The sequence below is a fragment of the Hydractinia symbiolongicarpus genome, chromosome 11 (assembly GCF_029227915.1).
Source record: "Hydractinia symbiolongicarpus strain clone_291-10 chromosome 11, HSymV2.1, whole genome shotgun sequence".
Taxonomy (NCBI): domain Eukaryota; kingdom Metazoa; phylum Cnidaria; class Hydrozoa; order Anthoathecata; family Hydractiniidae; genus Hydractinia; species Hydractinia symbiolongicarpus.
This window is the reverse complement of record NC_079885.1, coordinates 15,755,890-15,782,470: the sequence shown is the minus strand read 5'-3', so window position 1 is coordinate 15,782,470 and position 26,581 is coordinate 15,755,890. Positions and strand designations below refer to the sequence as shown.

The window sequence follows — 26,581 nt, the reverse complement described above, 5'->3', positions numbered from 1 at the left end:
AAAAGTTCCAACGAAGGAAATCTAGGGTGCTTTCCGACTTAATTTTATTATGACAAAGTTAATTAGCAAAGTAACTACATCGCCATTTTCTTTGTCTGACGCTTGTAATCCATTCATTTGCGACTTGGCGCATTTATTGCTGCCAGATCGTAGCCGTTTTGAAGGGAAAACAACTTCTAATCATGTCTCTTTCTTGATTTACTCAGCGGCTATTTCGTAAAAAAGATACGTCACAGTCGTAATGATAAATAATGTAACGTGAAAAAGTCAATAGCCTACGACACCGGGAGTTCCCAGGCGGTCCCCCATCCAAGTACTATCCCGGCCCGACGATGCTTAACTTCCGTGATCGGACGAGAACAGGTGTGTTCATCGTGGTATGGTCGTAGACAAACAAACGGGCAGATATCTACGATTTATTAGCACATTACATCGAAAATGGTTCAAACTTTAAAGGTCATATTTCTTGACTGGATCATTCGAAATAGGTCGTGTTTATGTGCATTTGAAAGCTCATTTCAAGCGCTATCCATTAATTACGACAACCATGCGCTTTATGATTTCCGGTAAAAAGTTCCAACGAAGGAAATCTAGGGTGCTTTCCGACTTAATTTTCATATGACAAAGTTAATTAGCAAAGTTACTACATCGCCATTTTCTTTGTCTGACGCTCGTAATCCATTCATTTGCGACTTGGCGCATTTATTGCTGCCAGATCGTAGCCGTTTTGAAGGGAAAGCAACTTCTAATCATGTCTCTTTCTTGATTTACTCAGCGGCTATTTCGTAAAAAAGATACGTCACAGTCGTAATGATAAATAATGTAACGTGAAAAAGTCAATAGCCTACGACACCGGGAGTTCCCAGGCGGTCCCCCATCCAAGTACTATCCCGGCCCGACGATGCTTAACTTCCGTGATCGGACGAGAACAGGTGTGTTCATCGTGGTATGGTCGTAGACAAACAAACGGGCAGATATCTACGATTTATTAGCACATTACATCGAAAATGGTTCAAACTTTAAAGGTCATATTTCTTGACTGGATCATTCGAAATAGGTCGTGTTTATGTGCGTTTGACAGCTCTTTTTAAGCGCTATCGATTCTTGACAACAATAATGCGCTTTATGATTTCCGGTAAAAAGTTCCAACGAAGGAAATCTAGGGTGCTTTCCGACTTAATTTTATTATGACAAAGTTAATTAGCAAAGTAACTACATCGCCATTTTCTTTGTCTGACGCTTGTAATCCATTCATTTGCGACTTGGCGCATTTATTGCTGCCAGATCGTAGCCGTTTTGAAGGGAAAACAACTTCTAATCATGTCTCTTTCTTGATTTACTCAGCGGCTATTTCGTAAAAAAGATACGTCACAGTCGTAATGATAAATAATGTAACGTGAAAAAGTCAATAGCCTACGACACCGGGAGTTCCCAGGCGGTCCCCCATCCAAGTACTATCCCGGCCCGACGATGCTTAACTTCCGTGATCGGACGAGAACAGGTGTGTTCATCGTGGTATGGTCGTAGACAAACAAACGGGCAGATATCTACGATTTATTAGCACATTACATCGAAAATGGTTCAAACTTTAAAGGTCATATTTCTTGACTGGATCATTCGAAATAGGTCGTGTTTATGTGCGTTTGACAGCTCTTTTTAAGCGCTATCGATTCTTGACAACAATAATGCGCTTTATGATTTCCGGTAAAAAGTTCCAACGAAGGAAATCTAGGGTGCTTTCTGACTTAATTTTATTATGACAAAGTTAATTAGCAAAGTAACTACATCGCCATTTTCTTTGTCTGACGCTTGTAATCCATTCATTTGCGACTTGGCGCATTTATTGCTGCCAGATCGTAGCCGTTTTGAAGGGAAAGCAACTTCTAATCATGTCTCTTTCTTGATTTACTCAGCGGCTATTTCGTAAAAAAGATACGTCACAGTCGTAATGATAAATAATGTAACGTGAAAAAGTCAATAGCCTACGACACCGGGAGTTCCCAGGCGGTCCCCCATCCAAGTACTATCCCGGCCCGACGATGCTTAACTTCCGTGATCGGACGAGAACAGGTGTGTTCATCGTGGTATGGTCGTAGACAAACAAACGGGCAGATATCTACGATTTATTAGCACATTACATCGAAAATGGTTCAAACTTTAAAGGTCATATTTCTTGACTGGATCATTCGAAATAGGTCGTGTTTATGTGCATTTGAAAGCTCATTTCAAGCGCTATCCATTAATTACGACAACCATGCGCTTTATGATTTCCGGTAAAAAGTTCCAACGAAGGAAATCTAGGGTGCTTTCCGACTTAATTTTCATATGACAAAGTTAATTAGCAAAGTTACTACATCGCCATTTTCTTTGTCTGACGCTCGTAATCCATTCATTTGCGACTTGGCGCATTTATTGCTGCCAGATCGTAGCCGTTTTGAAGGGAAAGCAACTTCTAATCATGTCTCTTTCTTGATTTACTCAGCGGCTATTTCGTAAAAAAGATACGTCACAGTCGTAATGATAAATAATGTAACGTGAAAAAGTCAATAGCCTACGACACCGGGAGTTCCCAGGCGGTCCCCCATCCAAGTACTATCCCGGCCCGACGATGCTTACCTTCCGTGATCGGACGAGAACAGGTGTGTTCATCGTGGTATGGTCGTAGACAAACAAACGGGCAGATATCTACGATTTATTAGCACATTACATCGAAAATGGTTCAAACTTTAAAGGTCATATTTCTTGACTGGATCATTCGAAATAGGTCGTGTTTATGTGCGTTTGACAGCTCTTTTTAAGCGCTATCGATTCTTGACAACAATAATGCGCTTTATGATTTCCGGTAAAAAGTTCCAACGAAGGAAATCTAGGGTGCTTTCCGACTTAATTTTATTATGACAAAGTTAATTAGCAAAGTAACTACATCGCCATTTTCTTTGTCTGACGCTTGTAATCCATTCATTTGCGACTTGGCGCATTTATTGCTGCCAGATCGTAGCCGTTTTGAAGGGAAAGCAACTTCTAATCATGTCTCTTTCTTGATTTACTCAGCGGCTATTTCGTAAAAAAGATACGTCACAGTCGTAATGATAAATAATGTAACGTGAAAAAGTCAATAGCCTACGACACCGGGAGTTCCCAGGCGGTCCCCCATCCAAGTACTATCCCGGCCCGACGATGCTTAACTTCCGTGATCGGACGAGAACAGGTGTGTTCATCGTGGTATGGTCGTAGACAAACAAACGGGCAGATATCTACGATTTATTAGCACATTACATCGAAAATGGTTCAAACATTAAAGGTCATATTTCTTGACTGGATCATTCGAAATAGGTCGTGTTTATGTGCGTTTGACAGCTCTTTTTAAGCGCTATCGATTCTTGACAACAATAATGCGCTTTATGATTTCCGGTAAAAAGTTCCAACGAAGGAAATCTAGGGTGCTTTCCGACTTAATTTTCATATGACAAAGTTAATTAGCAAAGTTACTACATCGCCATTTTCTTTGTCTGACGCTCGTAATCCATTCATTTGCGACTTGGCGCATTTATTGCTGCCAGATCGTAGCCGTTTTGAAGGGAAAGCAACTTCTAATCATGTCTCTTTCTTGATTTACTCAGCGGCTATTGCGTAAAAAAGATACGTCCCAGTCGTAATGATAAATAATGTAACGTGAAAAAGTCAATAGCCTACGACACCGGGAGTTCCCAGGCGGTCCCCCATCCAAGTACTATCCCGGCCCAACGATGCTTAACTTCCGTGATCTGACGAGAACAGGTGTGTTCATCGTGGTATGGTCGTAGACAAACAAACGGGCAGATATCTACGATTTATTAGCACATTACATCGAATATGGTTTAAACTTTAAAGGTCATATTTCTTGACTGGATTATCCGAAATAGGTCGTGTTTATGTGCATTTGAAAGCTCATTTCAAGCGCTATTCATTAATTACGACAATAATGCGCTTTAAGATTTCCGGTAAAAAGTTCCAACGAAGGAAATCTAGGGTACTTTCGGACTTAATTTTCATATGACAAAATTAGTTAGCAAAGTAAGTACATCGCTATTTTCTTTGTCTGACGCTCGTAATCCATTCATTTGCGACTTGGCGCATTTATTGCTGCCAGATCGTAGCCGTTTTGAAGGGAAAGCAACTTCTAATCATGTCTCTTTCTTGATTTACTCAGCGGCTATTTCGTAAAAAAGATACGTCACAGTCGTAATGATAAATAATGTAACGTGAAAAAGTCAATAGCCTACGACACCGGGAGTTCCCAGGCGGTCCCCCATCCAAGTACTATCCCGGCCCGACGATGCTTAACTTCCGTGATCTGACGAGAACAGGTGTGTTCATCGTGGTATGGTCGTAGACAAACAAACGGGCAGATATCTACGATTTATTAGCACATTACATCGAATATGGTTTAAACTTTAAAGGTCATATTTCTTGACTGGATTATCCGAAATAGGTCGTGTTTATGTGCATTTGAAAGCTCATTTCAAGCGCTATTCATTAATTACGACAATAATGCGCTTTAAGATTTCCGGTAAAAAGTTCCAACGAAGGAAATCTAGGGTACTTTCGGACTTAATTTTCATATGACAAAATTAGTTAGCAAAGTAAGTACATCGCTATTTTCTTTGTCTGACGCTCGTAATCCATTCATTTGCGACTTGGCGCATTTATTGCTGCCAGATCGTAGCCGTTTTGAAGGGAAAGCAACTTCTAATCATGTCTCTTTCTTGATTTACTCAGCGGCTATTTCGTAAAAAAGATACGTCACAGTCGTAATGATAAATAATGTAACGTGAAAAAGTCAATAGCCTACGACACCGGGAGTTCCCAGGCGGTCCCCCATCCAAGTACTATCCCGGCCCGACGATGCTTAACTTCCGTGATCGGACGAGAACAGGTGTGTTCATCGTGGTATGGTCGTAAACAAACAAACGGGCAGATATCTACGATTTATTAGCACATTACATCGAAAATGGTTTAAACTTTAAAGGTCATATTTCTTGACTGGATCATCCGAAATAGGTCGTTTTTATGTGCATTTGAAAGCTCATTTCAAGCGCTATCCATTAATTACGACAACCATGCGCTTTATGATTTCCGGTAAAAAGTTCCAACGAAGGAAATCTAGGGTGCTTTCCAACTAAATTTTCATATGACAAAGTTAATTAGCAAAGTTACTACATCGCCATTTTCTTTGTCTGACGCTCGTAATCCATTCATTTGCGACTTGGCGCATTTATTGCTGCCAGATCGTAGCCGTTTTGAAGGGAAAGCAACTTCTAATCATGTCTCTTTCTTGATTTACTCAGCGGCTATTTCGTAAAAAAGATACGTCACAGTCGTAATGATAAATAATGTAACGTGAAAAAGTCAATAGCCTACGACACCGGGAGTTCCCAGGCGGTCCCCCATCCAAGTACTATCCCGGCCCGACGATGCTTAACTTCCGTGATCGGACGAGAACAGGTGTGTTCATCGTGGTATGGTCGTAGACAAACAAACGGGCAGATATCTACGATTTATTAGCACATTACATCGAAAATGGTTCAAACTTTAAAGGTCATATTTCTTGACTGGATCATTCGAAATAGGTCGTGTTTATGTGCGTTTGACAGCTCTTTTTAAGCGCTATCGATTCTTGACAACAATAATGCGCTTTATGATTTCCGGTAAAAAGTTCCAACGAAGGAAATCTAGGGTGCTTTCCGACTTAATTTTATTATGACAAAGTTAATTAGCAAAGTAACTACATCGCCATTTTCTTTGTCTGACGCTTGTAATCCATTCATTTGCGACTTGGCGCATTTATTGCTGCCAGATCGTAGCCGTTTTGAAGGGAAAGCAACTTCTAATCATGTCTCTTTCTTGATTTACTCAGCGGCTATTTCGTAAAAAAGATACGTCACAGTCGTAATGATAAATAATGTAACGTGAAAAAGTCAATAGCCTACGACACCGGGAGTTCCCAGGCGGTCCCCCATCCAAGTACTATCCCGGCCCGACGATGCTTAACTTCCGTGATCGGACGAGAACAGGTGTGTTCATCGTGGTATGGTCGTAGACAAACAAACGGGCAGATATCTACGATTTATTAGCACATTACATCGAAAATGGTTCAAACTTTAAAGGTCATATTTCTTGACTGGATCATTCGAAATAGGTCGTGTTTATGTGCGTTTGACAGCTCTTTTTAAGCGCTATCGATTCTTGACAACAATAATGCGCTTTATGATTTCCGGTAAAAAGTTCCAACGAAGGAAATCTAGGGTGCTTTCCGACTTAATTTTATTATGACAAAGTTAATTAGCAAAGTAACTACATCGCCATTTTCTTTGTGTGACGCTTGTAATCCATTCATTTGCGACTTGGCGCATTTATTGCTGCCAGATCGTAGCCGTTTTGAAGGGAAAGCAACTTCTAATCATGTCTCTTTCTTGATTTACTCAGCGGCTATTTCGTAAAAAAGATACGTCACAGTCGTAATGATAAATAATGTAACGTGAAAAAGTCAATAGCCTACGACACCGGGAGTTCCCAGGCGGTCCCCCATCCAAGTACTATCCCGGCCCGACGATGCTTAACTTCCGTGATCGGACGAGAACAGGTGTGTTCATCGTGGTATGGTCGTAGACAAACAAACGGGCAGATATCTACGATTTATTAGCACATTACATCGAAAATGGTTCAAACTTTAAAGGTCACATTTCTTGACTGGATCATTCGAAATAGGTCGTGTTTATGTGCGTTTGACAGCTCTTTTTAAGCGCTATCGATTCTTGACAACAATAATGCGCTTTATGATTTCCGGTAAAAAGTTCCAACGAAGGAAATCTAGGGTGCTTTCCGACTTAATTTTCATATGACAAAGTTAATTAGCAAAGTTACTACATCGCCATTTTCTTTTTCTGACGCTCGTAATCCATTCATTTGCGACTTGGCGCATTTATTGCTGCCAGATCGTAGCCGTTTTGAAGGGAAAGCAACTTCTAATCATGTCTCTTTCTTGATTTACTCAGCGGCTATTGCGTAAAAAAGATACGTCCCAGTCGTAATGATAAATAATGTAACGTGAAAAAGTCAATAGCCTACGACACCGGGAGTTCCCAGGCGGTCCCCCATCCAAGTACTATCCCGGCCCAACGATGCTTAACTTCCGTGATCTGACGAGAACAGGTGTGTTCATCGTGGTATGGTCGTAGACAAACAAACGGGCAGATATCTACGATTTATTAGCACATTACATCGAATATGGTTTAAACTTTAAAGGTCATATTTCTTGACTGGATTATCCGAAATAGGTCGTGTTTATGTGCATTTGAAAGCTCATTTCAAGCGCTATTCATTAATTACGACAATAATGCGCTTTAAGATTTCCGGTAAAAAGTTTCAACGAAGGAAATCTAGGGTACTTTCAGACTTAATTTTCATATGACAAAATTAGTTAGCAAAGTAAGTACATCGCTATTTTCTTTGTCTGACGCTCGTAATCCATTCATTTGCGACGTGGCGCATTTATTGCAGCACGATGGTAGTCGTTTTGAAGGGAAAGCAACTTCTAATCATGTCTCTTTCTTGATTTACTCAGCGGCTATTGCGTAAAAAAGATACGTCCCAGTCGTAATGATAAATAATGTAACGTGAAAAAGTCAATAGCCTACGACACCGGGAGTTCCCAGGCGGTCCCCCATCCAAGTACTATCCCGGCCCAACGATGCTTAACTTCCGTGATCTGACGAGAACAGGTGTGTTCATCGTGGTATGGTCGTAGACAAACAAACGGGCAGATATCTACGATTTATTAGCACATTACATCGAATATGGTTTAAACTTTAAAGGTCATATTTCTTGACTGGATTATCCGAAATAGGTCGTGTTTATGTGCATTTGAAAGCTCATTTCAAGCGCTATTCATTAATTACGACAATAATGCGCTTTAAGATTTCCGGTAAAAAGTTTCAACGAAGGAAATCTAGGGTACTTTCAGACTTAATTTTCATATGACAAAATTAGTTAGCAAAGTAAGTACATCGCTATTTTCTTTGTCTGACGCTCGTAATCCATTCATTTGCGACGTGGCGCATTTATTGCAGCACGATGGTAGTCGTTTTGAAGGGAAAGCAACTTCTAATCATGTCTCTTTCTTGATTTACTCGGCGGCTATTGCGTAAAAAAGATACGTCCCAGTCCTAATGAGAAATAATGTAACGTGAAAAAGTCAATAGCCTACGACACCGGGAGTTCCCAGGCGGTCCCCCATCCAAGTACTATCCCGGCCCAACGATGCTTAACTTCCATGATCGGACGAGAACAGGTGTGTTCATCGTGGTATGGTCGTAGACAAACAAACGGGCAGATATCTACGATTTATTAGCACATTACATCAAAAATGGTTTAAATTTTAAAGGTCATATTTCTTGACTGGATTATCCGAAATAGGTTGTGTTTATGTGCATTTGAAAGCTCGTTTCAAGCGCTATCCATTAATTACGACAATAATGCGCTTTAAGATTTCCGGTAAAAAGTTCCAACGAAGGCAATCTAGGGTACTTTCAGACTTAATTTTCATATGACAAAGTTAATTAGCAAAGTAACTACATCGCCATTTTCTTTGTCTGACGCTCGTAATCCATTTATTTGCGACGTGGCGCATTTATTGCAGCAAGATTGTAGCCGTTTTGAAGGGAAAGCAACTTCTAATCATGTCTCTTTCTTGATTTACTCAGCGGCTATTGCGTAAAAAAGATACGTCCCAGTCGTAATGATAAATAATGTAACGTGAAAAAGTCAATAGCCTACGACACCGGGAGTTCCCAGGCGGTCCCCCATCCAAGTACTATCCCGACCCAACGATGCTTAACTTACGTGATCGGACGAGAACAGGTGTGTTCATCGTGGTATGGTCGTAGACAAACAAACGGGCAGATATCTACGATTTTTTAGCACATTACATCGAAAATGGTTTAAACTTTAAAGGTCATATTTCTTGACTGGATTATCCGAAATAGGTAGTGTTTATGTGCATTTGAAAGCTCATTTCAAGCGCTATCGATTAATTACGACAACCATGCGCATTAAGATTTCCGGTAAAAAGTTTCAACGAAGGCAATCTAGGGTACTTTCAGACTTAATTTTCATATGACAAAGTTAATTAGCAAATTAACTACATCGCCATTTTCTTTGTCTGACGCTCGTAATCCATTCATTTGCGACTTGGCGCATTTATTGCTGCCAGATCGTAGCCGTTTTGAAGGGAAAGCAACTGCTAATCATGTCTCTTTCTTGATTTACTCAGCGGCTATTTCGTAAAAAAGATACGTCACAGTCGTAATGATAAATAATGTAACGTGAAAAAGTCAATAGCCTACGACACCGGGAGTTCCCAGGCGGTCCCACATCCAAGTACTATCCCGGCCCGACGATGCTTAACTTCCGTGATCGGACGAGAACAGGTGTGCTCATCGTGGTATGGTCGTAAACAAACAAACGGGCAGATATCTACGATTTATTAGCACATTACATCGAAAATGGTTTAAACTTTAAAGGTCACATTTCTTGACTGGATTATCCGAAATAGGTCGTGTTTATGTGCATTTGAAAGCTCTTTTTAAGCGCTATCGATTCTTTACGACAACCATGCGCTTTAAGATTTCCGGTAAAAAGTTCCAACGAAGGAAATCTAGGGTGCTTTCAGACTTAATTTTCATATGACAAAGTTTATTAGCAAATTAACTACATCGCCATTTTCTTTGTCTGACGCTCGTAATCCATTCATTTGCGACTTGGCGCATTTATTGCTGCCAGATCGTAGCCGTTTTGAAGGGAAAGCAACTTCTAATCATGTCTCTTTCTTGATTTACTCAGCGGCTATTTCGTAAAAAAGATACGTCACAGTCGTAATGATAAATAATGTAACGTGAAAAAGTCAATAGCCTACGACACCGGGAGTTCCCAGGCGGTCCCCCATCCAAGTACTATCCCGGCCCGACGATGCTTAACTGCCGTGATCGGACGAGAACAGGTGTGTTCATCGTGGTATGGTCGTAAACAAACAAACGGGCAGATATCTACGATTTATTAGCACATTACATCGAAAATAGTTTAAACTTTAAAGGTCATATTTCTTGACTGGATCATCCGAAATAGGTCGTGTTTATGTGCATTTGAAAGCTCATTTCAAGCGCTATCCATTAATTACGACAACCATGCGCTTTATGATTTCCGGTAAAAAGTTCCAACGAAGGAAATCTAGGGTGCTTTCCGACTTAATTTTCATATGACAAAGTTAATTAGCAAAGTTACTACATCGCCATTTTCTTTGTCTGACGCTCGTAATCCATTCATTTGCGACTTGGCGCATTTATTGCTGCCAGATCGTAGCCGTTTTGAAGGGAAAGCAACTTCTAATCATGTCTCTTTCTTGATTTACTCAGCGGCTATTTCGTAAAAAAGATACGTCACAGTCGTAATGATAAATAATGTAACGTGAAAAAGTCAATAGCCTACGACACCGGGAGTTCCCAGGCGGTCCCCCATCCAAGTACTATCCCGGCCCGACGATGCTTAACTTCCGTGATCGGACGAGAACAGGTGTGTTCATCGTGGTATGGTCGTAAACAAACAAACGGGCAGATATCTACGATTTATTAGCACATTACATCGAAAATAGTTTAAACTTTAAAGGTCATATTTCTTGACTGGATCATCCGAAATAGGTCGTGTTTATGTGCATTTGAAAGCTCATTTCAAGCGCTATCCATTAATTACGACAACCATGCGCTTTATGATTTCCGGTAAAAAGTTCCAACGAAGGAAATCTAGGGTGCTTTCCGACTTAATTTTCATATGACAAAGTTAATTAGCAAAGTTACTACATCGCCATTTTCTTTGTCTGACGCTCGTAATCCATTCATTTGCGACTTGGCGCATTTATTGCTGCCAGATCGTAGCCGTTTTGAAGGGAAAGCAACTTCTAATCATGTCTTTTTCTTGATTTACTCAGCGGCTATTTCGTAAAAAAGATACGTCACAGTCGTAATGATAAATAATGTAACGTGAAAAAGTCAATAGCCTACGACACCGGGAGTTCCCAGGCGGTCCCCCATCTAAGTACTATCGCGGCCCGACGATGCTTAACTTCCGTGATCGGACGAGAACAGGTGTGTTCATCGTGGTATGGTCGTAGACAAACAAACGGGCAGATATCTACGATTTATTAGCACATTACATCGAAAATGGTTCAAACTTTAAAGGTCATATTTCTTGACTGGATCATTCGAAATAGGTCGTGTTTATGTGCGTTTGACAGCTCTTTTTAAGTGCTATCGATTCTTGACAACAATAATGCGCTTTAAGATTTCCGGTAATAAGTTCCAACGAAGGCAATCTAGGGTGCTTTCAGACTTAATTTTCATATGACAAAGTTAGTTAGAAAAGTAACTACATCGCCATTTTCTTTGTCTGACGCTTGTAATCCATTCATTTGCGACTTGGCGCATTTATTGCTGCCAGATCGTAGCCGTTTTGAAGGGAAAGCAACTTCTAATCATGTCTCTTTCTTGATTTACTCAGCGGCTATTTCGTAAAAAAGATACGTCATAGTCGTAATGATAAATAATGTAACGTGAAAAAGTCAATAGCCTACGACACCGGGAGTTCCCAGGCGGTCCCCCATCCAAGTACTATCCCGGCCCGGCGATGCTTAACTTCCGTGATCGGACGAGAACAGGTGTGTTCATCGTGGTATGGTCGTAGACAAACAAACGGGCAGATATCTACGATTTATTAGCACATTACATCGAAAATGGTTTAAACTTTAAAGGTCATATTTCTTGACTGGATCATCCGAAATAGGTCGTGTTTATGTGCATTTGAAAGCTCATTTCAAGCGCTATCGATTCTTTACGACAACCATGCGCTTTAAGATTTCCGTAAAAAGTTCCAACGAAGGAAATCTAGGGTGCTTTCAGACTTAATTTTCATATGACAAAGTTAATTAGCAAAGTAACTACATCGCCATTTTCTTTGTCTGACGCTCGTAATCCATTTATTTGCGACGTGGCGCATTTATTGCAGCAAGATTGTAGCCGTTTTGAAGGGAAAGCATCTTCTAATCACGTCCCTTACTTGATTTACTCAGCGGCTATTGCGTAAAAAAGATACGTCACAGTCGTAATGATAAATAATGTAACGTGAAAAAGTCAATAGCCTACGACACCGGCAGTTCCCAGGCGGTCCCCCATCCAAGTACTATCCTGGCCCGACGATGCTTAACTTCCGTGATCGGACGAGAACAGGTGTGTTCATCGTGGTATGGTCGTAGACAAACAAACGGGCAGATATCTACGATTTATTAGCACATTACATCGAAAATGGTTTAAACTTTAAAGGTCATATTTCTTGACTGGATCATCCGAAATAGGTCGTGTTTATGTGCATTTGAAAGCTCATTTCAAGCGCTATCGATTCTTTACGACAACCATGCGCTTTAAGATTTCCGGTAAAAAGTTCCAACGAAGGAAATCTAGGGTGCTTTCAGACTTAATTTTCATATGACAAAGTTAATTAGCAAAGTAACTACATCGCCATTTTCTTTGTCTGACGCTCGTAATCCATTCATTTGCGACTTGGCGCATTTATTGCAGCAAGATTGTAGCCGTTTTGAAGGGAAAGCAACTTCTAATCATGTCTCTTTCTTGATTTACTCAGCGGCTATTGCGTAAAAAAGATACGTCACAGTCGTAATGATAAATGATGTAACGTGAAAAAGTCAATAGCCTACGACACCGGGAGTTCCCAGGCGGTCCCCCATCCAAGTACTATCCTGGCCCGACGATGCTTAACTTCCGTGATCGGACGAGAACAGGTGTGTTCATCGTGGTATGGTCGTAGACAAAAAAACGGGCAGATATCTACGATTTATTAGCACATTACATCGAAAATGGTTTAAACTTTAAAAGTCATATTTCTTGACTGGATTATCCGAAATAGGTCGTGTTTATGTGCATTTGAAAGCTCATTTCAAGCGCTATCGATTAATTACGACAACCATGCGCTTTAAGATTTCCGGTAAAAAGTTCCAACGAAGGAAATCTAGGGTGCTTTCCGACTTAATTTTCATATGACAAAGTTAATTAGCAAAGTAACTACATCGCCATTTTCTTTGTCTGACGCTTGTAATCCATTCATTTGCGACTTGGCGCATTTATTGCTGCCAGATCGTAGCCGTTTTGAAGGGAAAGCAACTTCTAATCATGTCTCTTTCTTGATTTACTCAGCGGCTATTTCGTAAAAAAGATACGTCACAGTCGTAATGATAAATAATGTAACGTGAAAAAGTCAATAGCCTACGACACCGGGAGTTCCCAGGCGGTCTCCCATCCAAGTACTATCCCGGCCCGACGATGCTTAACTTCCGTGATCGGACGAGAACAGGTGTGTTCATCGTGGTATGGTCGTAGACAAACAAACGGGCAGATATCTACGATTTATTAGCACATTACATCGAAAATGGTTCAAACTTTAAAGGTCATATTTCTTGACTGGATCATTCGAAATAGGTCGTGTTTATGTGCGTTTGACAGCTCTTTTTAAGCGCTATCGATTCTTGACAACAATAATGCGCTTTATGATTTCCGGTAAAAAGTTCCAACGAAGGAAATCTAGGGTGCTTTCCGACTTAATTTTCATATGACAAAGTTAATTAGCAAAGTTACTACATCGCCATTTTCTTTGTCTGACGCTCGTAATCCATTCATTTGCGACTTGGCGCATTTATTGCTGCCAGATCGTAGCCGTTTTGAAGGGAAAGCAACTTCTAATCATGTCTCTTTCTTGATTTACTCAGCGGCTATTTCGTAAAAAAGATACGTCACAGTCGTAATGATAAATAATGTAACGTGAAAAAGTCAATAGCCTACGACACCGGGAGTTCCCAGGCGGTCCCCATCCCAGTACTATCCCGGCCCGAGGATTCTTAACTTCCGTGATCGGACGAGAACAGGTGTGTTCATCGTGGTATGGTCGTAGACAAACAAACGGGCAGATATCTACGATTTATTAGCACATTACATCGAAAATGGTTCAAACTTTAAAGGTCATATTTCTTGACTGGATCATTCGAAATAGGTCGTGTTTATGTGCGTTTGACAGCTCTTTTTAAGCGCTATCGATTCTGGACAACAATAATGCGCTTTATGATTTCCGGTAAAAAGTTCCAACGAAGGCAATCTAGGGTACTTGCAGACTTAATTTTCATATGACAAAGTTAATTAGCAAATTAACTACATCGCCATTTTCTTTGTCTGACGCTCGTAATCCATTGATTTGCGACGTGGCGCATTTATTGCAGCCAGATCGTAGCCGCTTTGAAGGGAAAGAAACTTCTAATAACGTCCCTTACTTGATTTACTCAGCGCTATTGCGTAAAAAAGATACGTCACAGTCGTAATGATAAATAATGTAACGTGAAAAAGTCAATAGCCTACAACACCGGGAGTTCCCAGGCGTTCCCCCATCCAAGTACTATCCCGGCCCGACGATGCTTAACTTCCGTGATCGGACGAGAACAGGTGTGTTCATCGTGGTATGGTCGTAGACAAACAAACGGGCAGATATCTACGATTTATTAGCACATTACATCGAAAATGGTTTAAACTTTAAAGGTCATATTTCTTGACTGGATCATTAGAAATAGGTCGTGTTTATGTGCGTTTGACAGCTCTTTTTAAGCGCTATCGATTCTTGACAACAATAATGCGCTTTATGATTTCCGGTAAAAAGTTCCAACGAAGGAAATCTAGGGTGCTTTCCGACTTAATTTTCATATGACAAAGTTAATTAGCAAAGTTACTACATCGCCATTTTCTTTGTCTGACGCTCGTAATCCATTCATTTGCGACTTGGCGCATTTATTGCTGCCATATCGTAGCCGTTTTGAAGGGAAAGCAACTTCTAATCATGTCTCTTTCTTGATTTACTCAGCGGCTATTTCGTAAAAAAGATACGTCACAGTCGTAATGATAAATAATGTAACGTGAAAAAGTCAATAGCCTACGACACCGGGAGTTCCCAGGCGGTCCCCCATCCCAGTACTATCCCGGCCCGAGGATTCTTAACTTCCGTGATCGGACGAGAACAGGTGTGTTCATCGTGGTATGGTCGTAGACAAACAAACGGGCAGATATCTACGATTTATTAGCACATTACATCGAAAATGGTTCAAATTTTAAAGGTCATATTTCTTGACTGGATCATTCAAAATAGGTCGTGTTTATGTGCGTTTGACAGCTCTTATTAAGCGCTATCGATTCTGGACAACAATAATGCGCTTTATGATTTCCGGTAAAAAGTTCCAACGAAGGCAATCTAGGGTACTTGCAGACTTAATTTTCATATGACAAAGTTAATTAGCAAATTAACTACATCGCCATTTTCTTTGTCTGACGCTCGTAATCCATTGATTTGCGACGTGGCGCATTTAGTGCAGCCAGATCGTAGCCGCTTTGAAGGGAAAGAAACTTCTAATAACGTCCCTTACTTGATTTACTCAGCGCTATTGCGTAAAAAAGATACGTCACAGTCGTAATGATAAATAATGTAACGTGAAAAAGTCAATAGCCTACAACACCGGGAGTTCCCAGGCGGTCCCCCATCCAAGTACTATCCCGGCCCGACGATGCTTAACTTCCGTGATCGGACGAGAACAGGTGTGTTCATCGTGGTATGGTCGTAGACAAACAAACGGGCAGATATCTACGATTTATTAGCACATTACATCGAAAATGGTTTAAACTTTAAAGGTCATATTTCTTGACTGGATCATCCGAAATAGGTCGTGTTTATGTGCATTTGAAAGCTCATTTCAAGCGCTATCGATTCTTTACGACAACCATGCGCTTTAAGATTTCCGGTAAAAAGTTCCAACGAAGGAAATCTGGGGTGCTTTCAGATTTAATTTTCATATGACAAAGTTAATTAGCAAAGTAACTACATCGCCATTTTCTTTGTCTGACGCTCGTAATCCATTTATTTGCGACGTGGCGCATTTATTGCAGCAAGATTGTAGCCGTTTTGAAGGGAAAGCATCTTCTAATCACGTCCCTTACTTGATTTACTCAGGGGCTATTGCGTAAAAAAGATACGTCACAGTCGTAATGATAAATAATGTAACGTGAAAAAGTCAATAGCCTACGACACCAGGAGTTCCCAGGCGGTCCCACATCCAAGTACTATCCCGGCCCAACGATGCTTAACTTCCGTGATCGGACGAGAACAGGTGTGTTCATCGTGGTATGGTCGTAGACAAACAAACGGGCAGATATCTACGATTTATTAGCACATTACATCGAAAATGGTTTAAACTTTAAAGGTCATATTTCTTGACTGGATCATTCGAAATAGGTCGTGTTTATGTGCGTTTGACAGCTCTTTTTAAGCGCTATCGATTCTTGACAACAATAATGCGCTTTATGATTTCCGGTAAAAAGTTCCAACGAAGGAAATCTAGGGTGCTTTCCGACTTAATTTTCATATGACAAAGTTAATTAGCAAAGTTACTACATCGCCATTTTCTTTGTCTGACGCTCGTAATCCATTCATTTGCGACTTGGCGCATTTATTGCTGCCATATCGTAGCCGTTTTGAAGGGAAAGCAACTTCTAATCATGTCTCTTTCTTGATTTACTCAGCGGCTCATTCGTAAAAAAGATACGTCCCAGTCGTAATGATAAATAATGTAACGTGAAAAAGTCAATAGCCTACGACACCGGGAGTTCCCAGGCGGTCCCCCATCCCAGTACTATCCCGGCCCGAGGATTCTTAACTTCCGTGATCGGACGAGAACAGGTGTGTTCATCGTGGTATGGTCGTAGACAAACAAACTGGCAGATATCTACGATTTATTAGCACATTACATCGAAAATGGTTCAAACTTTAAAGGTCATATTTCTTGACTGGATCATTCAAAATAGGTCGTGTTTATGTGCGTTTGACAGCTCTTTTTAAGCGCTATCGATTCTGGACAACAATAATGCGCTTTATGATTTCCGGTAAAAAGTTCCAACGAAGGCAATCTAGGGTACTTGCAGACTTAATTTTCATATGACAAAGTTAATTAGCAAATTAACTACATCGCCATTTTCTTTGTCTGACGCTCGTAATCCATTTATTTGCGACGTGGCGCATTTATTGCAGCCAGATCGTAGCCGCTTTGAAGGGAAAGAAACTTCTAATAACGTCCCTTACTTGATTTACTCAGCGCTATTGCGTAAAAAAGATACGTCACAGTCGTAATGATAAATAATGTAACGTGAAAAAGTCAATAGCCTACAACACCAGGAGTTCCCAGGCGGTCCCCCATTCAAGTACTATCCCGGCCCGACGATGCTTAACTTCCGTGATCGGACGAGAACAGGTGTGTTCATCGTGGTATGGTCGTAGACAAACAAACGGGCAGATATCTACGATTTATTAGCACATTACATCGAAAATGGTTCAAATTTTAAAGGTCATATTTCTTGACTGGATCATTCGAAATAGGTCGTGTTTATGTGCGTTTGACAGCTCTTTTTAAGCGCTATCGATTCTTGACAACAATAATGCGCTTTATGATTTCCGGTAAAAAGTTCCAACGAAGGAAATCTAGGGTGCTTTCCGACTTAATTTTCATATGACAAAGTTAATTAGCAAAGTTACTACATCGCCATTTTCTTTGTCTGACGCTCGTAATCCATTCATTTGCGACTTGGCGCATTTATTGCTGCCATATCGTAGCCGTTTTGAAGGGAAAGCAACTTCTAATCATGTCTCTTTCTTGATTTACTCAGCGGCTATTTCGTAAAAAAGATACGTCACAATCGTAATGATAAATAATGTAACGTGAAAAAGTCAATAGCCTACGACACCGGGAGTTCCCAGGCGGTCCCCCATCCCAGTACTATCCCGGCCCGAGGATTCTTAACTTCCGTGATCGGACGAGAACAGGTGTGTTCATCGTGGTATGGTCGTAGACAAACAAACTGGCAGATATCTACGATTTATTAGCACATTACATCGAAAATGGTTCAAACTTTAAAGGTCATATTTCTTGACTGGATCATTCAAAATAGGTCGTGTTTATGTGCGTTTGACAGCTCTTTTTAAGCGCTATCGATTCTGGACAACAATAATGCGCTTTATGATTTCCGGTAAAAAGTTCCAACGAAGGCAATCTAGGGTACTTGCAGACTTAATTTTCATATGACAAAGTTAATTAGCAAATTAACTACATCGCCATTTTCTTTGTCTGACGCTCGTAATCCATTTATTTGCGACGTGGCGCATTTATTGCAGCCAGATCGTAGCCGCTTTGAAGGGAAAGAAACTTCTAATAACGTCCCTTACTTGATTTACTCAGCGCTATTGCGTAAAAAAGATACGTCACAGTCGTAATGATAAATAATGTAACGTGAAAAAGTCAATAGCCTACAACACCAGGAGTTCCCAGGCGGTCCCCCATTCAAGTACTATCCCGGCCCGACGATGCTTAACTTCCGTGATCGGACGAGAACAGGTGTGTTCATCGTGGTATGGTCGTAGACAAACAAACGGGCAGATATCTACGATTTATTAGCACATTACATCGAAAATGGTTCAAATTTTAAAGGTCATATTTCTTGACTGGATCATTCGAAATAGGTCGTGTTTATGTGCGTTTGACAGCTCTTATTAAGCGCTATCGATTCTGGACAACAATAATGCGCTTTATGATTTCCGGTAAAAAGTTCCAACGAAGGCAATCTAGGGTACTTGCAGACTTAATTTTCATATGACAAAGTTAATTAGCAAATTAACTACATCGCCATTTTCTTTGTCTGACGCTCGTAATCCATTTATTTGCGACGTGGCGCATTTATTGCAGCCAGATCGTAGCCGCTTTGAAGGGAAAGAAACTTCTAATAACGTCCCTTACTTGATTTACTCAGCGCTATTGCGTAAAAAAGATACGTCACAGTCGTAATGATAAATAATGTAACGTGAAAAAGTCAATAGCCTACAACACCAGGAGTTCCCAGGCGGTCCCCCATTCAAGTACTATCCCGGCCCGACGATGCTTAACTTCCGTGATCGGACGAGAACAGGTGTGTTCATCGTGGTATGGTCGTAGACAAACAAACGGGCAGATATCTACGATTTATTAGCACATTACATCGAAAATGGTTCAAATTTTAAAGGTCATATTTCTTGACTGGATCATTCGAAATAGGTCGTGTTTATGTGCGTTTGACAGCTCTTATTAAGCGCTATCGATTCTGGACAACAATAATGCGCTTTATGATTTCCGGTAAAAAGTTCCAACGAAGGCAATCTAGGGTACTTGCAGACTTAATTTTCATATGACAAAGTTAATTAGCAAATTAACTACATCGCCATTTTCTTTGTCTGACGCTCGTAATCCATTGATTTGCGACGTGGCGCATTTAGTGCAGCCAGATCGTAGCCGCTTTGAAGGGAAAGAAACTTCTAATAACGTCCCTTACTTGATTTACTCAGCGCTATTGCGTAAAAAAGATACGTCACAGTCGTAATGATAAATAATGTAACGTGAAAAAGTCAATAGCCTACAACACCGGGAGTTCCCAGGCGGTCCCCCATCCAAGTACTACCCCGGCCCGACGATGCTTAACTTCCGTGATCGGACGAGAACAGGTGTGTTCATCGTGGTATGGTCGTAGACAAACAAACGGGCAGATATCTACGATTTATTAGCACATTACATCGAAAATGGTTTAAACTTTAAAGGTCATATTTCTTGACTGGATCATCCGAAATAGGTCGTGTTTATGTGCATTTGAAAGCTCATTTCAAGCGCTATCGATTCTTTACGACAACCATGCGCTTTAAGATTTCCGGTAAAAAGTTCCAACGAAGGAAATCTGGGGTGCTTTCAGATTTAATTTTCATATGACAAAGTTAATTAGCAAAGTAACTACATCGCCATTTTCTTTGTCTGACGCTCGTAATCCATTTATTTGCGACGTGGCGCATTTATTGCAGCAAGATTGTAGCCGTTTTGAAGGGAAAGCATCTTCTAATCACGTCCCTTACTTGATTTACTCAGGGGCTATTGCGTAAAAAAGATACGTCACAGTCGTAATGATAAATAATGTAACGTGAAAAAGTCAATAGCCTACGACACCAGGAGTTCCCAGGCGGTCCCACATCCAAGTACTATCCCGGCCCAACGATGCTTAACTTCCGTGATCGGACGAGAACAGGTGTGTTCATCGTGGTATGGTCGTAGACAAACAAACGGGCAGATATCTACGATTTATTAGCACATTACATCGAAAATGGTTTAAACTTTAAAGGTCATATTTCTTGACTGGATCATTCGAAATAGGTCGTGTTTATGTGCGTTTGACAGCTCTTTTTAAGCGCTATCGATTCTTGACAACAATAATGCGCTTTATGATTTCCGGTAAAAAGTTCCAACGAAGGAAATCTAGGGTGCTTTCCGACTTAATTTTCATATGACAAAGTTAATTAGCAAAGTTACTACATCGCCATTTTCTTTGTCTGACGCTCGTAATCCATTTATTTGCGACGTGGCGCATTTATTGCAGCCAGATCGTAGCCGCTTTGAAGGGAAAGAAACTTCTAATAACGTCCCTTACTTGATTTACTCAGCGCTATTGCGTAAAAAAGATACGTCACAGTCGTAATGATAAATAATGTAACGTGAAAAAGTCAATAGCCTACAACACCAGGAGTTCCCAGGCGGTCCCCCATTCAAGTACTATCCCGGCCCGACGATGCTTAACTTCCGTGATCGGACGAGAACAGGTGTGTTCATCGTGGTATGGTCATAGACAAACAAACGGGCAGATATCTACGATTTATTAGCACATTACATCGAAAATGGTTCAAATTTTAAAGGTCATATTTCTTGACTGGATCATTCGAAATAGGTCGTGTTTATGTGCGTTTGACAGCTCTTTTTAAGCGCTATCGATTCTTGACAACAATAATGCGCTTTATGATTTCCGGTAAAAAGTTCCAACGAAGGAAATCTAGGGTGCTTTCCGACTTAATTTTCATATGACAAAGTTAATTAGCAAAGTTACTACATCGCCATTTTCTTTGTCTGACGCTCGTAATCCATTCATTTGCGACTTGGCGCATTTATTGCTGCCATATCGTAGCCGTTTTGAAGGGAAAGCAACTTCTAATCATGTCTCTTTCTTGATTTACTCAGCGGCTATTTCGTAAAAAAGATACGTCACAGTCGTAATGATAAATAATGTAACGTGAAAAAGTCAATAGCCTACGACACCGGGAGTTCCCAGGCGGTCCCCCATCCCAGTACTATCCCGGCCCGAGGATTCTTAACTTCCGTGATCGGACGAGAACAGGTGTGTTCATCGTGGTATGGTCGTAGACAAACAAACTGGCAGATATCTACGATTTATTAGCACATTACATCGAAAATGGTTCAAACTTTAAAGGTCATATTTCTTGACTGGATCATTCAAAATAGGTCGTGTTTATGTGCGTTTGACAGCTCTTTTTAAGCGCTATCGATTCTGGACAACAATAATGCGCTTTATGATTTCCGGTAAAAAGTTCCAACGAAGGCAATCTAGGGTACTTGCAGACTTAATTTTCATATGACAAAGTTAATTAGCAAATTAACTACATCGCCATTTTCTTTGTCTGACGCTCGTAATCCATTTATTTGCGACGTGGCGCATTTATTGCAGCCAGATCGTAGCCGCTTTGAAGGGAAAGAAACTTCTAATAACGTCCCTTACTTGATTTACTCAGCGCTATTGCGTAAAAAAGATACGTCACAGTCGTAATGATAAATAATGTAACGTGAAAAAGTCAATAGCCTACAACACCAGGAGTTCCCAGGCGGTCCCCCATTCAAGTACTATCCCGGCCCGACGATGCTTAACTTCCGTGATCGGACGAGAACAGGTGTGTTCATCGTGGTATGGTCGTAGACAAACAAACGGGCAGATATCTACGATTTATTAGCACATTACATCGAAAATGGTTCAAATTTTAAAGGTCATATTTCTTGACTGGATCATTCGAAATAGGTCGTGTTTATGTGCGTTTGACAGCTCTTATTAAGCGCTATCGATTCTGGACAACAATAATGCGCTTTATGATTTCCGGTAAAAAGTTCCAACGAAGGCAATCTAGGGTACTTGCAGACTTAATTTTCATATGACAAAGTTAATTAGCAAATTAACTACATCGCCATTTTCTTTGTCTGACGCTCGTAATCCATTGATTTGCGACGTGGCGCATTTAGTGCAGCCAGATCGTAGCCGCTTTGAAGGGAAAGAAACTTCTAATAACGTCCCTTACTTGATTTACTCAGCGCTATTGCGTAAAAAAGATACGTCACAGTCGTAATGATAAATAATGTAACGTGAAAAAGTCAATAGCCTACAACACCGGGAGTTCCCAGGCGGTCCCCCATCCAAGTACTATCCCGGCCCGACGATGCTTAACTTCCGTGATCGGACGAGAACAGGTGTGTTCATCGTGGTATGGTCGTAGACAAACAAACGGGCAGATATCTACGATTTATTAGCACATCACATCGAAAATGGTTTAAACTTTAAAGGTCATATTTCTTGACTGGATCATCCGAAATAGGTCGTGTTTATGTGCATTTGAAAGCTCATTTCAAGCGCTATCGATTCTTTACGACAACCATGCGCTTTAAGATTTCCGGTAAAAAGTTCCAACGAAGGAAATCTGGGGTGCTTTCAGATTTAATTTTCATATGACAAAGTTAATTAGCAAAGTAACTACATCGCCATTTTCTTTGTCTGACGCTCGTAATCCATTTATTTGCGACGTGGCGCATTTATTGCAGCAAGATTGTAGCCGTTTTGAAGGGAAAGCATCTTCTAATCACGTCCCTTACTTGATTTACTCAGGGGCTATTGCGTAAAAAAGATACGTCACAGTCGTAATGATAAATAATGTAACGTGAAAAAGTCAATAGCCTACGACACCAGGAGTTCCCAGGCGGTCCCACATCCAAGTACTATCCCGGCCCAACGATGCTTAACTTCCGTGATCGGACGAGAACAGGTGTGTTCATCGTGGTATGGTCGTAGACAAACAAACGGGCAGATATCTACGATTTATTAGCACATTACATCGAAAATGGTTTAAATTTAAAAGGTCATATTTCTTGACTGGATCATCCGAAATAGGTCGTGTTTATGTGCATTTGAAAGCTCATTTCAAGCGCTATCCATTAATTACGACAACCATGCGCTTTAAGATTTCCGGTAAAAAGTTTCAACGAAGGCAATCTAGGGTACTTTCAGACTTAATTTTCATATGACAAAGTTAATTAGCAAATTAGCTACATCGCCATTCTCTTTGTCTGACGCTCGTAATCCATTCATTTGCGACGTGGCGCATTTAATGCTGCCAGATCGTAGCCCTTTTGAAGGGAAAGAAACTTCTAATGATGTCCCTTACTTGATTTACTCAGCGGCTATTGCGTAAAAAAGATACGTCACAGTCGTAATGATAAATAATGTAACGTGAAAAAGTCAATAGCCTACGACACCGGGAGTTCCCAGGCGGTCCTCCATCCAAGTACTATCCCGGCCCGAGGATGCTTAACTTCCGTGATCGGACGAGAACAGGTGTGTTCATCGTGGTATGGTCGTAGACACACAAACGGGCAGATATCTACGATTTATTAGCACATTACATCGAAAATGGTTCAAACTTTAAAGGTCATATTTCTTGACTGGATCATCCGAAATAGGTCGTGTTTATGTGCATTTGAAAGCTCTTTTTAAGCGCTATCGATTCTTTACGACAACCATGCGCTTTAAGATTTTCGGTAAAAAGTTCCAACGAAGGAAATCTAGGGTGCTTTCAGACTTAATTTTCATATGACAAAGTTAATTAGCAAAGTAACTACATCGCCCTTTTCTTTGTCTGACGCTCGTAATCCATTTATTTGCGACGTGGCGCATTTATTGCAGCAAGATTGTAGCCGTTTTGAAGGGAAAGCAACTTCTAATCATGTCTCTTTCTTGATTTACTCAGCGGCTATTGCGTAAAAAAGATACGTCCCAGTCGTAATGATAAATAATGTAACGTCAAAAAGTCAATAGCCTACGACACCAGGAGTTCCCAGGCGGTCCCCCATCCAAGTACTATCCTGGCCCAACGATGCTTAACTTCCGTGATCGGACGAGAACAGGTGTGTTCGTCGTGGTATGGTCGTAGACAAACAAACGGGCAGATATCTACGATTTATTAGCACATTACATCGAAAATGGTTTAAATTTTAAAGGTCATATTTCTTGACTGGATCATCCGAAATAGGTCGTGTTTATGTGCATTTGAAAGCTCTTTTTAAGCGCTATCGATTCTTTACGACAACCATGCGCTTTAAGATTTCCGGTAAAAAGTTCCAACGAAGGAAATCTAGGGTGCTTTCAGACTTAATTTTCATATGACAAAGTTAATTAGCAAAGTAACTACATCGCCATTTTCTTTGTCTGACGCTCGTAATCCATTTATTTGCGACGTGGCGCATTTATTGCAGCAAGATTGTAGCCGTTTTGAAGGGAAAGCAACTTCTAATCATGTCTCTTTCTTGATTTACTCAGCGGCTGTTGCGTAAAAAAGATACGTCCCAGTCGTAATGATAAATAATGTAACGTGAAAAAGTCAATAGCCTACGACACCAGGAGTTCCCAGGCGGTCCCCCATCCAAGTACTATCCCGGCCCAACGATGCTGAACTTCCGTGATCGGACGAGAACAGGTGTGTTCATCGTGGTATGGTCGTAGACAAACAAACGGGCAGATATCTACGATTTATTAGCACATTACATCGAAAATGGTTTAAATTTTAAAGGTCATATTTCTTGACTGGATTATCCGAAATAGGTCGTGTTTATGTGCATTTGAAAGCTCATTTCAAGCGCTATCCATTAATTACGACAATAATGCGCTTTAAGATTTCCGGTAAAAAGTTCCAACGAAGGAAATCTAGGGTGCTTTCAGACTTAATTTTCATATGACAAAGTTAATTAGCAAAGTAACTACATCGCCATTTTCTTTGTCTGACGCTCGTAATCCATTCATTTGCGACGTGGCGCATTTATTGCAGCAAGATTGTAGCCGTTTTGAAGGGAAAGCAACTTCTAATCATGTCTCTTTCTTGATTTACTCAGCGGCTATTTCGTAAAAAAGATACGTCACAGTCGTAATGATAAATAATGTAACGTGAAAAAGTCAATAGCCTACGACACTGGGAGTTCCCAGGCTGTCCCCCATCCAAGTACTATCCCGGCCCGACGATGCTTAACTTCCGTGATCGGACGAGAACAGGTGTGTTCATCGTGGTATGGTCGTAAACAAACAAACGGGCAGATATCTACGATTTATTAGCACATTACATCGAAAATGGTTTAAACTTTAAAGGTCATATTTATTGACTGGATCATCCGAAATAGGTCGTGTTTATGTGCATTTGAAAGCTCATTTCAAGCGCTATCCATTAATTACGACAACCATGCGCTTTAAGATTTCCGGTAAAAAGTTCCAACGAAGGCAATCTAGGGTACTTTCAGACTTAATTTTCATATGACAAAGTTAATTAGCAAATTAGCTACATCGCCATTTTCTTTGTCTGACGCTCGTAATCCATTCATTTGCGACGTGGCGCATTTATTGCAGCAAGATTGTAGCCGTTTTGAAGGGAAAGCAACTTCTAATCATGTCTCTTTCTTGATTTACTCAGCGGCTATTGCGTAAAAAAGATACGTCCCAGTCGTAATGATAAACAATGTAACGTGAAAAAGTCAATAGCCTACGACACCAGGAGATCCCAGGCGGTCCCCCATCCAAGTACTATCCGGCCCAACGATGCTTAACTTCCGTGATCGGACGAGAACAGGTGTGTTCATCGTGGTATGGTCGTAGACAAACAAACGGGCAGATATCTACGATTTATTAGCACATTACATCGAAAATGGTTTAAATTTTAAAGGTCATATTTCTTGACTGGATCATCCGAAATAGGTCGTGTTTATGTGCATTTGAAAGCTCATTTCAAGCGCTATCCATTAATTACGACAACCATGCGCTTTAAGATTTTCGGTAAAAAGTTCCAACGAAGGAAATCTAGGGTGCTTTCAGACTTAATTTTCATATGACAAAGTTAATTAGCAAAGTAACTACATCGCCCTTTTCTTTGTCTGACGCTCGTAATCCATTTATTTGCGACGTGGCGCATTTATTGCAGCAAGATTGTAGCCGTTTTGAAGGGAAAGCAACTTCTAATCATGTCTCTTTCTTGATTTACTCAGCGGCTATTGCGTAAAAAAGATACGTCCCAGTCGTAATGATAAATAATGTAACGTGAAAAAGTCAATAGCCTACGACACCAGGAGTTCCCAGGCGGTCCCCCATCCAAGTACTATCCTGGCCCAACGATGCTTAACTTCCGTGATCGGACGAGAACAGGTGTGTTCATCGTGGTATGGTCGTAGACAAACAAACGGGCAGATATCTACGATTTA

General features: G+C 40.7%; 47 non-coding genes across 47 annotated transcripts; all 47 read right to left on the bottom strand.

Moving 5' to 3' along the window:
* Positions 1-272: 272 nt before the first annotated feature.
* Positions 273-391, bottom strand: LOC130615219 (5S ribosomal RNA). Its single transcript, XR_008976309.1, has one exon. It is a non-coding gene; the product is annotated as a 5S ribosomal RNA (ribosomal RNA).
* A 450-nt stretch (positions 392-841) lies between these two features.
* Positions 842-960, bottom strand: LOC130615218 (5S ribosomal RNA). The gene has a single exon (XR_008976307.1). It is a non-coding gene; the product is annotated as a 5S ribosomal RNA (ribosomal RNA).
* Positions 961-1,410: 450 nt separating this feature from the next.
* On the bottom strand, positions 1,411-1,529 carry LOC130615217 (5S ribosomal RNA). Its single transcript, XR_008976306.1, has one exon. It is a non-coding gene; the product is annotated as a 5S ribosomal RNA (ribosomal RNA).
* Positions 1,530-1,979: 450 nt separating this feature from the next.
* On the bottom strand, positions 1,980-2,098 carry LOC130615216 (5S ribosomal RNA). The gene has a single exon (XR_008976305.1). It is a non-coding gene; the product is annotated as a 5S ribosomal RNA (ribosomal RNA).
* A 450-nt stretch (positions 2,099-2,548) lies between these two features.
* LOC130616125 (5S ribosomal RNA) lies at positions 2,549-2,667 on the bottom strand. Its single transcript, XR_008977208.1, has one exon. It is a non-coding gene; the product is annotated as a 5S ribosomal RNA (ribosomal RNA).
* Positions 2,668-3,117: 450 nt separating this feature from the next.
* Positions 3,118-3,236, bottom strand: LOC130615215 (5S ribosomal RNA). The gene has a single exon (XR_008976304.1). It is a non-coding gene; the product is annotated as a 5S ribosomal RNA (ribosomal RNA).
* A 450-nt stretch (positions 3,237-3,686) lies between these two features.
* On the bottom strand, positions 3,687-3,805 carry LOC130617950 (5S ribosomal RNA). Its single transcript, XR_008979026.1, has one exon. It is a non-coding gene; the product is annotated as a 5S ribosomal RNA (ribosomal RNA).
* A 450-nt stretch (positions 3,806-4,255) lies between these two features.
* LOC130615332 (5S ribosomal RNA) lies at positions 4,256-4,374 on the bottom strand. Its single transcript, XR_008976422.1, has one exon. It is a non-coding gene; the product is annotated as a 5S ribosomal RNA (ribosomal RNA).
* Positions 4,375-4,824: 450 nt separating this feature from the next.
* Positions 4,825-4,943, bottom strand: LOC130615615 (5S ribosomal RNA). Its single transcript, XR_008976702.1, has one exon. It is a non-coding gene; the product is annotated as a 5S ribosomal RNA (ribosomal RNA).
* A 450-nt stretch (positions 4,944-5,393) lies between these two features.
* LOC130615213 (5S ribosomal RNA) lies at positions 5,394-5,512 on the bottom strand. The gene has a single exon (XR_008976303.1). It is a non-coding gene; the product is annotated as a 5S ribosomal RNA (ribosomal RNA).
* A 450-nt stretch (positions 5,513-5,962) lies between these two features.
* Positions 5,963-6,081, bottom strand: LOC130615212 (5S ribosomal RNA). The gene has a single exon (XR_008976302.1). It is a non-coding gene; the product is annotated as a 5S ribosomal RNA (ribosomal RNA).
* Positions 6,082-6,531: 450 nt separating this feature from the next.
* On the bottom strand, positions 6,532-6,650 carry LOC130615210 (5S ribosomal RNA). The gene has a single exon (XR_008976300.1). It is a non-coding gene; the product is annotated as a 5S ribosomal RNA (ribosomal RNA).
* Positions 6,651-7,100: 450 nt separating this feature from the next.
* LOC130617938 (5S ribosomal RNA) lies at positions 7,101-7,219 on the bottom strand. The gene has a single exon (XR_008979013.1). It is a non-coding gene; the product is annotated as a 5S ribosomal RNA (ribosomal RNA).
* A 450-nt stretch (positions 7,220-7,669) lies between these two features.
* On the bottom strand, positions 7,670-7,788 carry LOC130617926 (5S ribosomal RNA). Its single transcript, XR_008979001.1, has one exon. It is a non-coding gene; the product is annotated as a 5S ribosomal RNA (ribosomal RNA).
* A 450-nt stretch (positions 7,789-8,238) lies between these two features.
* LOC130615913 (5S ribosomal RNA) lies at positions 8,239-8,357 on the bottom strand. The gene has a single exon (XR_008976999.1). It is a non-coding gene; the product is annotated as a 5S ribosomal RNA (ribosomal RNA).
* A 450-nt stretch (positions 8,358-8,807) lies between these two features.
* Positions 8,808-8,926, bottom strand: LOC130617130 (5S ribosomal RNA). The gene has a single exon (XR_008978207.1). It is a non-coding gene; the product is annotated as a 5S ribosomal RNA (ribosomal RNA).
* A 450-nt stretch (positions 8,927-9,376) lies between these two features.
* LOC130617743 (5S ribosomal RNA) lies at positions 9,377-9,495 on the bottom strand. Its single transcript, XR_008978820.1, has one exon. It is a non-coding gene; the product is annotated as a 5S ribosomal RNA (ribosomal RNA).
* Positions 9,496-9,945: 450 nt separating this feature from the next.
* Positions 9,946-10,064, bottom strand: LOC130616103 (5S ribosomal RNA). Its single transcript, XR_008977186.1, has one exon. It is a non-coding gene; the product is annotated as a 5S ribosomal RNA (ribosomal RNA).
* A 450-nt stretch (positions 10,065-10,514) lies between these two features.
* Positions 10,515-10,633, bottom strand: LOC130615614 (5S ribosomal RNA). The gene has a single exon (XR_008976701.1). It is a non-coding gene; the product is annotated as a 5S ribosomal RNA (ribosomal RNA).
* A 450-nt stretch (positions 10,634-11,083) lies between these two features.
* On the bottom strand, positions 11,084-11,202 carry LOC130617267 (5S ribosomal RNA). Its single transcript, XR_008978345.1, has one exon. It is a non-coding gene; the product is annotated as a 5S ribosomal RNA (ribosomal RNA).
* Positions 11,203-11,652: 450 nt separating this feature from the next.
* Positions 11,653-11,771, bottom strand: LOC130615398 (5S ribosomal RNA). The gene has a single exon (XR_008976488.1). It is a non-coding gene; the product is annotated as a 5S ribosomal RNA (ribosomal RNA).
* A 449-nt stretch (positions 11,772-12,220) lies between these two features.
* Positions 12,221-12,339, bottom strand: LOC130616075 (5S ribosomal RNA). Its single transcript, XR_008977160.1, has one exon. It is a non-coding gene; the product is annotated as a 5S ribosomal RNA (ribosomal RNA).
* A 450-nt stretch (positions 12,340-12,789) lies between these two features.
* Positions 12,790-12,908, bottom strand: LOC130618923 (5S ribosomal RNA). Its single transcript, XR_008979666.1, has one exon. It is a non-coding gene; the product is annotated as a 5S ribosomal RNA (ribosomal RNA).
* A 450-nt stretch (positions 12,909-13,358) lies between these two features.
* Positions 13,359-13,477, bottom strand: LOC130618073 (5S ribosomal RNA). The gene has a single exon (XR_008979148.1). It is a non-coding gene; the product is annotated as a 5S ribosomal RNA (ribosomal RNA).
* A 450-nt stretch (positions 13,478-13,927) lies between these two features.
* Positions 13,928-14,045, bottom strand: LOC130618336 (5S ribosomal RNA). The gene has a single exon (XR_008979409.1). It is a non-coding gene; the product is annotated as a 5S ribosomal RNA (ribosomal RNA).
* Positions 14,046-14,494: 449 nt separating this feature from the next.
* Positions 14,495-14,613, bottom strand: LOC130617058 (5S ribosomal RNA). The gene has a single exon (XR_008978137.1). It is a non-coding gene; the product is annotated as a 5S ribosomal RNA (ribosomal RNA).
* Positions 14,614-15,063: 450 nt separating this feature from the next.
* On the bottom strand, positions 15,064-15,182 carry LOC130617478 (5S ribosomal RNA). Its single transcript, XR_008978556.1, has one exon. It is a non-coding gene; the product is annotated as a 5S ribosomal RNA (ribosomal RNA).
* A 449-nt stretch (positions 15,183-15,631) lies between these two features.
* On the bottom strand, positions 15,632-15,750 carry LOC130615362 (5S ribosomal RNA). The gene has a single exon (XR_008976452.1). It is a non-coding gene; the product is annotated as a 5S ribosomal RNA (ribosomal RNA).
* Positions 15,751-16,200: 450 nt separating this feature from the next.
* On the bottom strand, positions 16,201-16,319 carry LOC130616302 (5S ribosomal RNA). Its single transcript, XR_008977384.1, has one exon. It is a non-coding gene; the product is annotated as a 5S ribosomal RNA (ribosomal RNA).
* A 450-nt stretch (positions 16,320-16,769) lies between these two features.
* Positions 16,770-16,888, bottom strand: LOC130617477 (5S ribosomal RNA). The gene has a single exon (XR_008978555.1). It is a non-coding gene; the product is annotated as a 5S ribosomal RNA (ribosomal RNA).
* Positions 16,889-17,337: 449 nt separating this feature from the next.
* LOC130615498 (5S ribosomal RNA) lies at positions 17,338-17,456 on the bottom strand. Its single transcript, XR_008976587.1, has one exon. It is a non-coding gene; the product is annotated as a 5S ribosomal RNA (ribosomal RNA).
* Positions 17,457-17,906: 450 nt separating this feature from the next.
* On the bottom strand, positions 17,907-18,025 carry LOC130617476 (5S ribosomal RNA). The gene has a single exon (XR_008978554.1). It is a non-coding gene; the product is annotated as a 5S ribosomal RNA (ribosomal RNA).
* Positions 18,026-18,474: 449 nt separating this feature from the next.
* On the bottom strand, positions 18,475-18,593 carry LOC130615497 (5S ribosomal RNA). Its single transcript, XR_008976586.1, has one exon. It is a non-coding gene; the product is annotated as a 5S ribosomal RNA (ribosomal RNA).
* A 449-nt stretch (positions 18,594-19,042) lies between these two features.
* LOC130615496 (5S ribosomal RNA) lies at positions 19,043-19,161 on the bottom strand. The gene has a single exon (XR_008976585.1). It is a non-coding gene; the product is annotated as a 5S ribosomal RNA (ribosomal RNA).
* Positions 19,162-19,610: 449 nt separating this feature from the next.
* LOC130617570 (5S ribosomal RNA) lies at positions 19,611-19,729 on the bottom strand. The gene has a single exon (XR_008978647.1). It is a non-coding gene; the product is annotated as a 5S ribosomal RNA (ribosomal RNA).
* Positions 19,730-20,179: 450 nt separating this feature from the next.
* LOC130616301 (5S ribosomal RNA) lies at positions 20,180-20,298 on the bottom strand. The gene has a single exon (XR_008977383.1). It is a non-coding gene; the product is annotated as a 5S ribosomal RNA (ribosomal RNA).
* Positions 20,299-20,747: 449 nt separating this feature from the next.
* LOC130616059 (5S ribosomal RNA) lies at positions 20,748-20,866 on the bottom strand. The gene has a single exon (XR_008977143.1). It is a non-coding gene; the product is annotated as a 5S ribosomal RNA (ribosomal RNA).
* Positions 20,867-21,316: 450 nt separating this feature from the next.
* Positions 21,317-21,435, bottom strand: LOC130617475 (5S ribosomal RNA). The gene has a single exon (XR_008978553.1). It is a non-coding gene; the product is annotated as a 5S ribosomal RNA (ribosomal RNA).
* Positions 21,436-21,884: 449 nt separating this feature from the next.
* Positions 21,885-22,003, bottom strand: LOC130615495 (5S ribosomal RNA). The gene has a single exon (XR_008976584.1). It is a non-coding gene; the product is annotated as a 5S ribosomal RNA (ribosomal RNA).
* Positions 22,004-22,452: 449 nt separating this feature from the next.
* LOC130615361 (5S ribosomal RNA) lies at positions 22,453-22,571 on the bottom strand. The gene has a single exon (XR_008976450.1). It is a non-coding gene; the product is annotated as a 5S ribosomal RNA (ribosomal RNA).
* A 450-nt stretch (positions 22,572-23,021) lies between these two features.
* On the bottom strand, positions 23,022-23,140 carry LOC130616300 (5S ribosomal RNA). Its single transcript, XR_008977382.1, has one exon. It is a non-coding gene; the product is annotated as a 5S ribosomal RNA (ribosomal RNA).
* Positions 23,141-23,590: 450 nt separating this feature from the next.
* Positions 23,591-23,709, bottom strand: LOC130617219 (5S ribosomal RNA). Its single transcript, XR_008978296.1, has one exon. It is a non-coding gene; the product is annotated as a 5S ribosomal RNA (ribosomal RNA).
* A 450-nt stretch (positions 23,710-24,159) lies between these two features.
* Positions 24,160-24,278, bottom strand: LOC130615388 (5S ribosomal RNA). The gene has a single exon (XR_008976478.1). It is a non-coding gene; the product is annotated as a 5S ribosomal RNA (ribosomal RNA).
* Positions 24,279-24,728: 450 nt separating this feature from the next.
* LOC130616051 (5S ribosomal RNA) lies at positions 24,729-24,847 on the bottom strand. The gene has a single exon (XR_008977136.1). It is a non-coding gene; the product is annotated as a 5S ribosomal RNA (ribosomal RNA).
* A 450-nt stretch (positions 24,848-25,297) lies between these two features.
* On the bottom strand, positions 25,298-25,416 carry LOC130618141 (5S ribosomal RNA). The gene has a single exon (XR_008979216.1). It is a non-coding gene; the product is annotated as a 5S ribosomal RNA (ribosomal RNA).
* A 450-nt stretch (positions 25,417-25,866) lies between these two features.
* Positions 25,867-25,984, bottom strand: LOC130617414 (5S ribosomal RNA). Its single transcript, XR_008978492.1, has one exon. It is a non-coding gene; the product is annotated as a 5S ribosomal RNA (ribosomal RNA).
* Positions 25,985-26,434: 450 nt separating this feature from the next.
* Positions 26,435-26,553, bottom strand: LOC130615450 (5S ribosomal RNA). The gene has a single exon (XR_008976538.1). It is a non-coding gene; the product is annotated as a 5S ribosomal RNA (ribosomal RNA).
* Positions 26,554-26,581: the final 28 nt, after the last annotated feature.